The sequence below is a fragment of the Otolemur garnettii genome, unplaced genomic scaffold (assembly GCF_000181295.1).
Source record: "Otolemur garnettii isolate 467f Iridium unplaced genomic scaffold, OtoGar3 scaffold00008, whole genome shotgun sequence".
NCBI classification, from domain to species: Eukaryota; Metazoa; Chordata; class Mammalia; order Primates; family Galagidae; genus Otolemur; species Otolemur garnettii.
In genome coordinates this window covers 29,020,346-29,031,069 of record NW_003852403.1, presented here as the reverse complement: position 1 = coordinate 29,031,069, position 10,724 = coordinate 29,020,346, and the positions used below count along the sequence as shown (strand labels likewise).

At 33.2% G+C, this 10,724-nt stretch overlaps 1 non-coding gene across 1 annotated transcript; it reads right to left on the bottom strand.

Annotated features, from left to right (window-relative positions):
• Positions 1-441: 441 nt before the first annotated feature.
• LOC111723152 lies at positions 442-541 on the bottom strand. Its single transcript, XR_002771752.1, has one exon. It is a non-coding gene; the product is annotated as a U12 minor spliceosomal RNA (small nuclear RNA).
• Positions 542-10,724: the final 10,183 nt, after the last annotated feature.

The following is a 10,724-nucleotide window of genomic DNA, read 5'->3' as shown; positions in this document are numbered from 1 at the left end:
TCTCTCCCCTCCTCCTCTTTCCCCTTCCCATTCCTGACACAGATCTCAGTTTAATTTAATAAACATTTATTTTCAGTTCAAAGACTTACATTCTCTACCATTCCGGTGTATTGCAAATACAGATACAGGCTATTATATTAAAAGTTAAGTGAGATTTATTCAAATATCAGTAAGTTAAAAGAGCAGCATAAATAATACATGGATTATTAATAATGGGTAAATATTTATCCTCTCTGAGCAGGAGACTGATCTATTTTATTTTATTTAAAATATATTAAAATAGTTTTCTGCCATCCATGAAAAATGCCTCCTTAATTTGATGTCTAAGCTTATCAGAACTAAAAGACTTTTTGGTTGGCTTTTCTCATTAAATATCTAAACTCTGACAATAGAAATTTCAATATATTATTTGTTATTTATTTTTTTTAATGAGTCACCTTTGGGGCGGCCTTAACCTGCTCAAACGTTTATCTCACATAAGCAGTGAGGATTCGAGCATCACCCTAAATCATTATTTTCCTTACTCATAAGTTTAAGGCATTGACAAGAAAAATTTCAAATTCTTGTTTTTAGAGTTCTTCACCATAAGTGATAGCTGAGAACTATTAGGTATTTTGTAACTACTTCCTACAGTAACCTAGTTGCCTCATGAATGATCTAGCTATTATTCCTGCCAGTTCTCCTTTCTCTGTTCCATTTTCTTAAAAAAAAATCTGTGGGATAATTAATAGACTTTTGCTATTTCTGTTCAAATTTATAGTACCATAACAAAAACTAGTATGTGTATATTAAATTATGAATTCTACATATGCACATACATAATCTTAATTTATATATTTTAAAGGATAAAAGCCATACACTGAGGCTCTTTGAAAACTTTGTTCTTTTAATAATTACAGATGCACTTTGTACTGCATGTATTAGTTTGGAATAAGGAAGAACTAAAAAAATCCCCAGAGGGACTACTCAAGAAAGTTAGTCTAAGGCAGAGCACACCACGAGCACGGCCTGCCTTTATATCTGAGTAAGAGGAATCAGACATCTAGCATCAGGCAGAAAGTCAATTAAGACACCACTTCATTTACACTTCTGGATTAAATCCAAGTCTGTAGAAGCACGTACAATTGGTAAATCAAAAGTCTCTCAAATCTCTGTGTTTGTTCTCCTCTCCTTGAAATTGTTTTGGGAGATATCACATCAACAAATCCTTGCAATTATTGACGATGTCATGAAACATTTCTATAATGAATAAATGCCTTTTAAAAATATATATACAGATCTAAAGTTGCTCTTGTGTTTAGACTTATATAACTATATAGAAACATATATGTATAATGTTTAAGTGAAGTAGTGAAGTGCATAAATTGAAATTCTAACTAACTCTATCCCTTTTCACTCCTAATTAATGAAGTGATTCAAATACAAAGACATTTGTTATCAAAAGTAATCATTTTTTTGTTCTTTTGTCAACATCATTTTCATAAAGAGGCTGAGGCAAGAGAATCGCCTAAGCCCAAGAGCTGGAGGTTATTGTCAGCTGTGACGCCACTGTACTCTACCAAGGGCACAAAGTGAGACTCTGTCTCTTAAAAAAAAAAGACATTCTTTGGGTGGAGCCTGTGGCTAAAAGGAGTAGGGTGCTGGCCCCATAGGCTGGAGGTGGTGGGTTTAAAACCAGCCTCAGCCAAAAACTGCAAAAAAAAAAAAAAAAAAAAGAAAGAAAGATAAAAAATATTTTAAAGAAAATTATGAAAATTGTAATACCATATAATTTGAAATTATATGAAAATACACAATTTTTTAAACATGAAGAAGAAATCCATTTTTTGAAAATTAATAGACATTTCATTTGAATATTCAGAATGTTAACATGCAGTGCTATTAAGATGTGCTAGATTTCTTGTCTAACTTTCTGTCTTGTTAGAAAGGACAGCTGGCCTTTTCTCACTTGGGTTTCATAGCTTTAGTCCTTTCTTCGGTGAAAAGATTATAGGAAAAGAAAATAAAATTGTACCTACTACAGAAATATACAATATTTCTATGTTGGAAATAAGGAAAAGAAAATTATAATATAACTCTAGGAAAAATTACATTTCTTTTTGTCAATTTTTTGTTTTATTTTGTGGAATATGGAAACATTTCTAGCTAGAATTCACATATCCCCTTTAGAAATTTTTGCTCATGTCACTGACTCATCAAAGACTGTCTATAATGAGAATTTTTAAGTAGTTTTTTTTGAGTTTTGAGATATTATATATTTCACATATATAAAGTATATAATTTCACCCACTTTACATATGTAAACACCATCAAACTGTCAACACAAATCCAGATAAGGAACAAATTCATCACTCCCAGAAGTTTCCCCATGCCACTGTTAAACTTCTTCTCCCTCCTTCTCCCCTTTGCTCCTTCCTTTCCAAACATTCACTAATCTCCAGTTTCTGTACATGAGTTTGTGATGTCTAGAATTTCATTCTCCTGAGATCAGACAGTATGCACTATTACTTTTGTTTGACTTCATTCACTCACCCTGATTATTTTGAGAATTACCTAGGTTGTTGAATATATTGTTTTGTTTCCTTTTATTAGTCAGTAACATTCCCATGCACTGATATACCTAAATTCATATATTAATAGAAATTTTAGTTGTTGTTAGTTCTATTACAAATAAATCTGATGGGAACATTCACGTACAAATCTTCCCGTGAACATATGCTTTTATTTCTTCGAGGTAAATACTTATGACAGATTGGCATAGTCATGTAATGAGTTTTTGTTTCACAATTGTAAGAAACTGCCAAGCTAATTTCCAAAAAGACTGTGCTGTTTTATTCATTTAAGGAATTCTAATAAATATGTAATGATATCTCATTGTGGTTCTAATTTGGATTTCTTTAACGATGTGGAGTACTTTTTTTGTTGTTATTATTTTTATTGTTTGGGATTCATTGAGGGTACAAAGAATCATGTTACACTGATTGCAGTTGTAAGATAAAGTCCCTCTAAGATGAAATTGTGTACCACCCCCCAGACACGTGCCATACACCCTGACCCAACATCCCCTTCCCACCTCTCCTCTCCCCAATCCCTCATTCCCCTACACTACTTCTTGTATTAGATTATCTACTGCCTTCAGATTAGAATTGAGTATGATGGATTCTTGCTTCTCCATTTTTGTGATGCTTTACTAAGCAGAGTCTATTCCAACCCCATCCAGGTTAATACAAAAGATGTAAAGTCCCCATGTTTTTTAATGGCTGAATAGTATTCCATGGTATACATATACCACAGTTTGTTAATCCATTCCTGGATTGGTGAGAATTTAGGTTGTTTCCACATTTTTGTTATTGTAATCAAAATGTGATAAATAGTCTAGTGCAAAAGTCCTTCTGAGAAAAGACTTTTTTTTTTTCTTCTGGGTAGATGCCTAGTAATGGGATTGCAAGATCAAATAGGAGGTCTAGGTTAAGTTTTTTGAGGACTCTACATACTTCCTTCCAAAAAGGTTGTATTACTTTGCAGTCTCACCAGCAGTGTAAAAGTGTTCCTTTCTCTCCACATCCACGCCAGCATCTGCAACTTTGAGACTTTGTGATGTGGGATCTTCTCCCTAGGGTTAGGTAATATATCTGAATGGTTTTGATTTGCATTTCTCTGATGCTCAGGGGCAAGGAATATTTTTTGAAATGTTTGTTAGCCATTCATCTGTCTTTATCAGAGAAGGTTCTATTCATCTTTTGCCTAGAGATAGATAGGATTGCTTACTCTTTAATCAACAGAAGTAGATTAATTTGAGTTCTATGTAGATTCTAGTTATCAACTCTTTGTCAGATTGATACCCTGAAAATATGTTTTTCCACTGTGAAGGTTGTCTTTTTGCTTTACTTGTTGTGTCTTTAGCTGTGCAAAAACTTTTCAGCTTAATTAAGTCTCATTTGTTAATTTTTGTTGTTGTGATGGCCGCTGAAGTCTTTGTCATGTGCCAATAACAACAAAGTTGAGAAGCAAATCAAGGATACAATTTCCTTCACAGCAGCTTCAAAGAAAATGAAATACTCAGGAATATACCTAACAAAAAAGGTGAAAGATCTTCTCAGAGAGAATTATGAAATCTTAAGAAAAGAAATTGCAGAAGATACTAACAAATGGAAGAACATACCATGCTCTTGGCTGGGAAAAATCAACAGTGTCAAAACGTCTATTCTACCCAAAGCAATCTACAGATTCAATGCAATCCCCATTAAAATACCAACATCATATTTTGAAGAACTGGAAAAAATTGTACTTTGTTTTATATGGAACCAGAAAAAAAAAAACTGCACAGCGAAGGCTATTCTTAGTAATGAAAACAAAGTCAGAGGATCATCCTACCAGACTCCAGGTTATATTGCAAGTCCACGGTAATCAAAACAGCATGTATTGGCACAGAAGTAAAGACATAGACAAATGTAATAGACTAGAAAACCAAGAGATGAAACCAGTCTCCACTTACCATCTGATCTTTGATAAACCATACAAAAGCATACAGTAGGGAAAAAAATGGCTATTCAGCAAATAATGCTCAGAGAACTGGATAACCACATGTAAAAGACTGAAACTTGACCCACACCTTTCACTCCTTAGAAAAATTGACTCAAGATGTATAAGAGACTTAAATCTAAGACACGAAATGATAAAAATCTTAGAGGGAAGTGCAAGTAAAACTCTTGATGTCAGACTGGGAAAAGATTTTAGGACAAAGACTTCAGTGGCCATGGCAACAACAGAAATTTAAAAATGGTACTTAATGAAGCTGGAAAGCTTCTGCACCACTAAGGACACAACCAATAAAGCAAAAAGACAACCTCCAGAATGGACGTTGAGTACTTTCTCATATTCTTATTTTCTACCAGTATACTTTCTGGGGTTGAGTATTTAGTTCTTTTTTTATAATTGGACAATTTTATTATTGCATTTTGAGAGCTCTTTGTATATTCTGAATACAGAATACATTCAGAATAAAAATGTCTCTTATCAGATGTGTTATTTGAAAATAATTCCTCCCAGAGTCTGGTTTGACTTACCTTCTTTAACTTGTCTTATGAGAATACAATTAGAAAGTGGCTTCTCTTATTAACTGTTCCCTGAGTGCACCTGACTCGCACAGTCTTATTAATGATGCGTCCACTGAGCCATAGATATTAACATAACGATATCACGGGGAGAAGTCAAGGTATGTATTCTATGCATCAGTGACCTTGCTCATTGAAAAATTGATGACTCTCAAAATTTAAGAACCTCCATATTTTTACTATTAGCACAGTTAATTGGCAGCAAAGTAAAATTGGGGAGTAATGACCCTTGATGTGAGCCAGAGCCTGGTGCATTGTCAGCTCTCCTAACGATGTATAACTGTGTATTATCCTCTCATGCAGACAAAGGAAGATGGTGCCTGTTGTGTGGATTGTTCAGATGACCAATAGTATAATCTATGAATAAGTACTCAGCACCTATTAGGCGTGTCTTTATATCAGTAAAGCATAATGATGGTAAAATTAAAAATTTATCCCTTCCCCAAACATGCAAACTTAAAGAAAAAGAAAATAAAGGTGATACACTTGTAAATTGTGGAGCATTTTGTATAGCTAATTGTGAAGATTATTCATGATCCAGATGTACCAAGTTAGGATAGCACAGAGACACTCCAACTCTCTTTCTCAGAATAGAGAGAGCTTGATAAATCCATTTTAGCTCCATTGGGTCTGATGAGACATGGACATCAACTTAGTTGAGAATTCAGCTAATGAGTGGAACAGAATGAGTGCTTCTTGCAAGGACAGGCAGCCTTGAAGAAAGCTCTAGAGCGTGCCTCATTCCCCCTAGCCAATGAGACTCAAAGTCAGACTGCATCACAGAACAAAGTGTAGGTCACTACTGTGCCTTACCAAGGTCAGAAAGTGTATAGAGACACCAACCTCAGATGCAAAGGCCCAGGAGTCAAGGACTGTCCTATCACAGAATAGAGGAGATCGAGGGCAGAGACATAAACCCACATATTCTACTTTTATATTAGCATAAGATCTTCTCAGTTGCACTCCACTCAACAATTCTTCCCCCCGACCCCCTTCCCCTGCCACATACACACACCCAGCACCACTTTAGGGAGAGAAGTAGGGAGAAGGCATGGAATCATCAAAAGTCTGAACATTTTTTTTTATTCAAAAGAAACTGAATACTGCACAGCTCAGCTAATTAAATAATTTAATTTGCTTATTTATTCATATCTCCTCCTTAGCTAACAAGAATATGCCTGTAATATAGTTTTAATAGAAATTTTACTTTCTTCTGAGTAAAGCCAGAGTTTAATTTTTATTTGATCCATTAGTGTGATCTGGCCATAATAATAAGGTGAACTCATGAAAATAGACAAGGGTAGAAAAGATTATAAAATTAAAAGTCATGAGGGAACAAAAAGCAATGAAGATGAGAAAATGGAAATGACAGGTGGTAAAGTAGAAGACAGCAATGTTTCCCAGAAACCAAAGAGAAAGGGTGGAGGGTAAACCAATAAATAAAGAAGAACTATTCAGATGCATGAAGGATTGATTTGGAATCGATCTATTAATTAGAGAGCTTAAAAGAGAATAGGATAGCTTGAAAATGAAGAAAACATCATTTTAACAGATTTTTTTTTCCCTCAACTTAAAGAAGATCATTTTAATAATTAAGTGTCCAGGCAAACTTACTGAGAAATGTTACACATCTCCTTTCTGAATTTTCAAACATTAATGACAAAGAAAAAACCAATAATTAAGAAAGAAAATAACCCAAATATATATGAGTTACCACATGACTTGATTCCTGAATTATCTAAATCATTAAACAGTGGAATATGTTGGATGACCACTACAGAGTTCATAAAATAAAAAAAAAAAATCAGCTTAAAATATTTATTTCAGCAAATATTTTATGTGTGCTCACAGTAGAAAAATGTTTTGAAATATACAAGGGCCTCAAACATTAAATAGAAAATATCTTTTCTAAATAACCCATATTAAGGAGATAAAATATAATTACTCAATAATTTGTTTTAAAAATATTTAAGTGTTACAATATTACAAAAATATTCAGTGTTACAATGCACTGAAAATGAAAAAAATTAAGAATTAATATTGTTACAATCCCTATTAATTGAATCTACTATTCTTAAGAATTTACTAAGTGCCATTTGGCTAAACTCCTCTATAAAATAATATATGTAATCATGTAAGTCACTGTGTTAGATCAGTACTCCTTGCCCTAATTTCTATCCCGGTATTCTCAATGATGATTTAAATAATGATGAATTAAATTAAGTTAAGTAACTTGTCCTTGAGCAGGAAAACTTGTCTTGGTTAGAGTGTGTTTGAGTGTGTGCTTGTGTGTGTGTTGGAGATTATTTCTATGAAAAGTCTAAAAATATTATTTTAAAATAGTAAAGTGAGTGTGTACACACATTTCTATGAAAATTTTTAAAAGATTATTTTTAAAAAGTAAAAATTAAGTCTTAATCTCGTATTAAATTAACAAAGGAAGACTTGGGTAGGTAAACATTCTCTATACCTCATTTTACAACATAAAGAGCAAATCTTTTATGAATGATATAAAATATAATAATTATATAAATATAATAATTTTCATAACAGTTAAAAATGCTATAGAATCTCCAAATATGAAAAAAGCTTTAAGCAAGCAGGGAAGTTAAAACTTGTGCCTGACAGATTCTTCAAATGTAATTATGTAGAGAAGAAAACCAGTTAAAAATTTCTAAATGAGTGACTTTGGTGTGACATGATAAAAATAGCATTGAAACAGCCTTAAACCTCTCACTTACTGTTCATTAGAGGACACTTCTTATAAATTATCAGTTAATTTCTCAAGAATCACTTTTACTAAGCAGTTATGTATAATGTGGCCATTTTCATTATTTGGATTCAGAAGCACTTTTGTTTCATCTCTCTTCCCATAGAACTACGGACCATATCACAAGAAACCTGTCATCTAGTTGAGAGACAACACTTATGCGTTACAAAGTCAAGGCACAATAAAGTACACTGATGAGGTGTTGGTCAAGGCAATTGGAAGACAAGGGGTTTATCATGTGTGCTTATAGAGAGTGTGCATGACACGTGTAAAAAACACCGCAGGTTAGCAAGGCCAAGTAATGTGTACGGAAGAATTTATCAGTCACATTTTAACTAGGCTTTAAGTGATGGTCACAGAAAAAAAAAAAAAAAAATATATATATATATATATGAAATCAAGCAGTAATTCAGATTGACCTGAAAGTTGTACTTCAAATCAAATCATTCTGGAAATCAAACACCTGGTATTTGATTGTCTGTACCCGCAACTATCATAATGTTGAAGGTGATTTTTATTTTTGTGTTAAAAAAAAAACCCTAGAAAGAAACTGGGGTTCATAATGAAATAAAAATGACATCTGAATGAAGGAAGGCTGTTTAAAATAAAATATTACAAAAATGAGAGAGATGGAATTAGCCAAAGTAAGCATCTTCTGCTTGGTTGATGTCCTTTGGGCTTGCATGTAGGGAGAAGTCGTGAGTTGAATATTCTAAACAGCCTGTAAGCCGGTCTTATGAGCGCTGATTAAAAGAACTGAATACCAAATGTAACCAACAGATTTCCTTTTCGTTTATCTGCGACTGAGAATACTAAGTATTTTCTTATCTCCATCACTCTCAGAAGTTCTCTCGCAATGTGCCTATCTATACATATTCATCACTCTGACAGCAGAATCAAGAATAAAAATTCAGATAAGAAAACATCATGTGTATTCTTTTATCTTTTAAATTTGGGGCATACATAAAAATAGATATATGCAGACAGCTTCTTAGAAGGAATAGTAAAAATAACCACAGTGGATCTTCATTCTATCCTGACAGGAGCAGAGCAAAGGCACAGACTGATCATTTGGGTGGTGGATATTCATAATTCCTTTTTCTTCCATAAAAGTCAATAACAAAAGGCTCATCCATAAGAAATACTAGATTTATTGCCTTAATAATTATACTTCTACAGATTATTCATACCACACAGCCATGCAGACAGCGGGAGTATTGGTCCAAGCACACAAATAGAAGGCTATTAAAGTCATTGCAGTTCTTAAGCTGAATCTTGGTGAGCCTTCATTGTGCACTCCAAGACCTCTAAGACAAAGGATGAGTCCAATATCTGGGTAAATTATTTCACCACTCCTGAACTTTACTACTACTCTTCTCCAACTAACATCTTAGAGAGGAGGCTTTTGACCTTTTTCTTCGCTTGCATTTTTCAAGGACTAGCGAAATTTTGTAATAATTTAACTATATTATGCCAAGTAAGAGCATTACTATAGTAGGCCTGAAATTATCTCTGCAAAACTTTATGTTGGTTAATTTGAGATATTTTTGCTACAAGTTGTCTTTCTATTGTGTTATCCGTTACTTCAGGAGTCAGAGGAATATTAGTTCTTATTATTTTAGGGTATTTGCCACTAGAAAAGACAAGCTAAATCAGTGCAGGGATTTCTTTAACCACACATCTTACTCTCCTTTTCTCTAAAATTTATGTGACCATCACTGATAAATTAATTGAAAATGGTATCTTAGGGCATTTTTTAAAGAATCAAAACAGTTCAACCTAGTGGCATTTCAGCCATTCTGCATTTAACTCTCAGGTTAATTTTACTGTATTTATTAGAAGTGTGCATTTGGAAGTGTAATCATAAAGCATTCACATCCAATTTTGCCTCTTTCTAAAACCAGATAAGAAACAGCTGAGAAATACAAAGCTTGAAAAGATTCCAAATTCTTCAACACAGTTGAAAGCTCTGCTGAGAATGTAAGAATGAAAACATGACTGAGAGAATGAACCGCAATGCTATGTCTTTAGTTAATTTCTTAGAGTAAGAAATCACTAGTTTTCCTAGAAGAAGAAAAGAAAGAAAAAGTCACCGTCTTGATCTGAATTTTTATTTGTGATTTGAACCTGAGTCAATCCAATAAGACCTTTAAAAAAAAAATGTTTTCTGTCACTCAACTTCCCTAAAAGTCTGGGCCTTAAGGATTGACATTTACTTTTTAGATTTCAACATAGGTGCCCTTTCTTTCCTCCTTTCCTTTTAGCAAGCGTTCGGTCAGGACATTGGCAACGTGAGTCTCTTCAGAGAAAAGAACCACAAACAAGGTGATTTGTGTATCAACATGCTTTGGTTGTTTAATACATCCCTCCCTGGCAATATTCAAAAGAATAAAATGATGTATCCAGCATAGTCTCAAGTAATACTGAAATATAATTTTAGTTGCTGTTTCATGACTAAATAAAGGATTATATATTGAAACATATATATATACACACACATTCACAGAGAAGGTGCCAAAACTAATTACATATATTAAGAAAGAAAAAAATACTATTTTAAAATCAAAATACTTAAGTCATGCTTGATTTCTGCCATTACAAGAGATACAAGACACAATATACAAGATAAAAATATTATCAGTATAAATGTGTATTAGGTGTATGTGTATGCATATATATACAGATATACGTGTGTATAGATATATAGAGAGAGAGAGAAGGAGAGAGAGAGAGTTCATTTCCTTGAGAGAGAGACTCATTTCCTTAATATACTTTGCATTCGAACTTTAGATTTTATGTTTTTACTAACATTAATACATTTATACTGGCTTGGCGCCTAT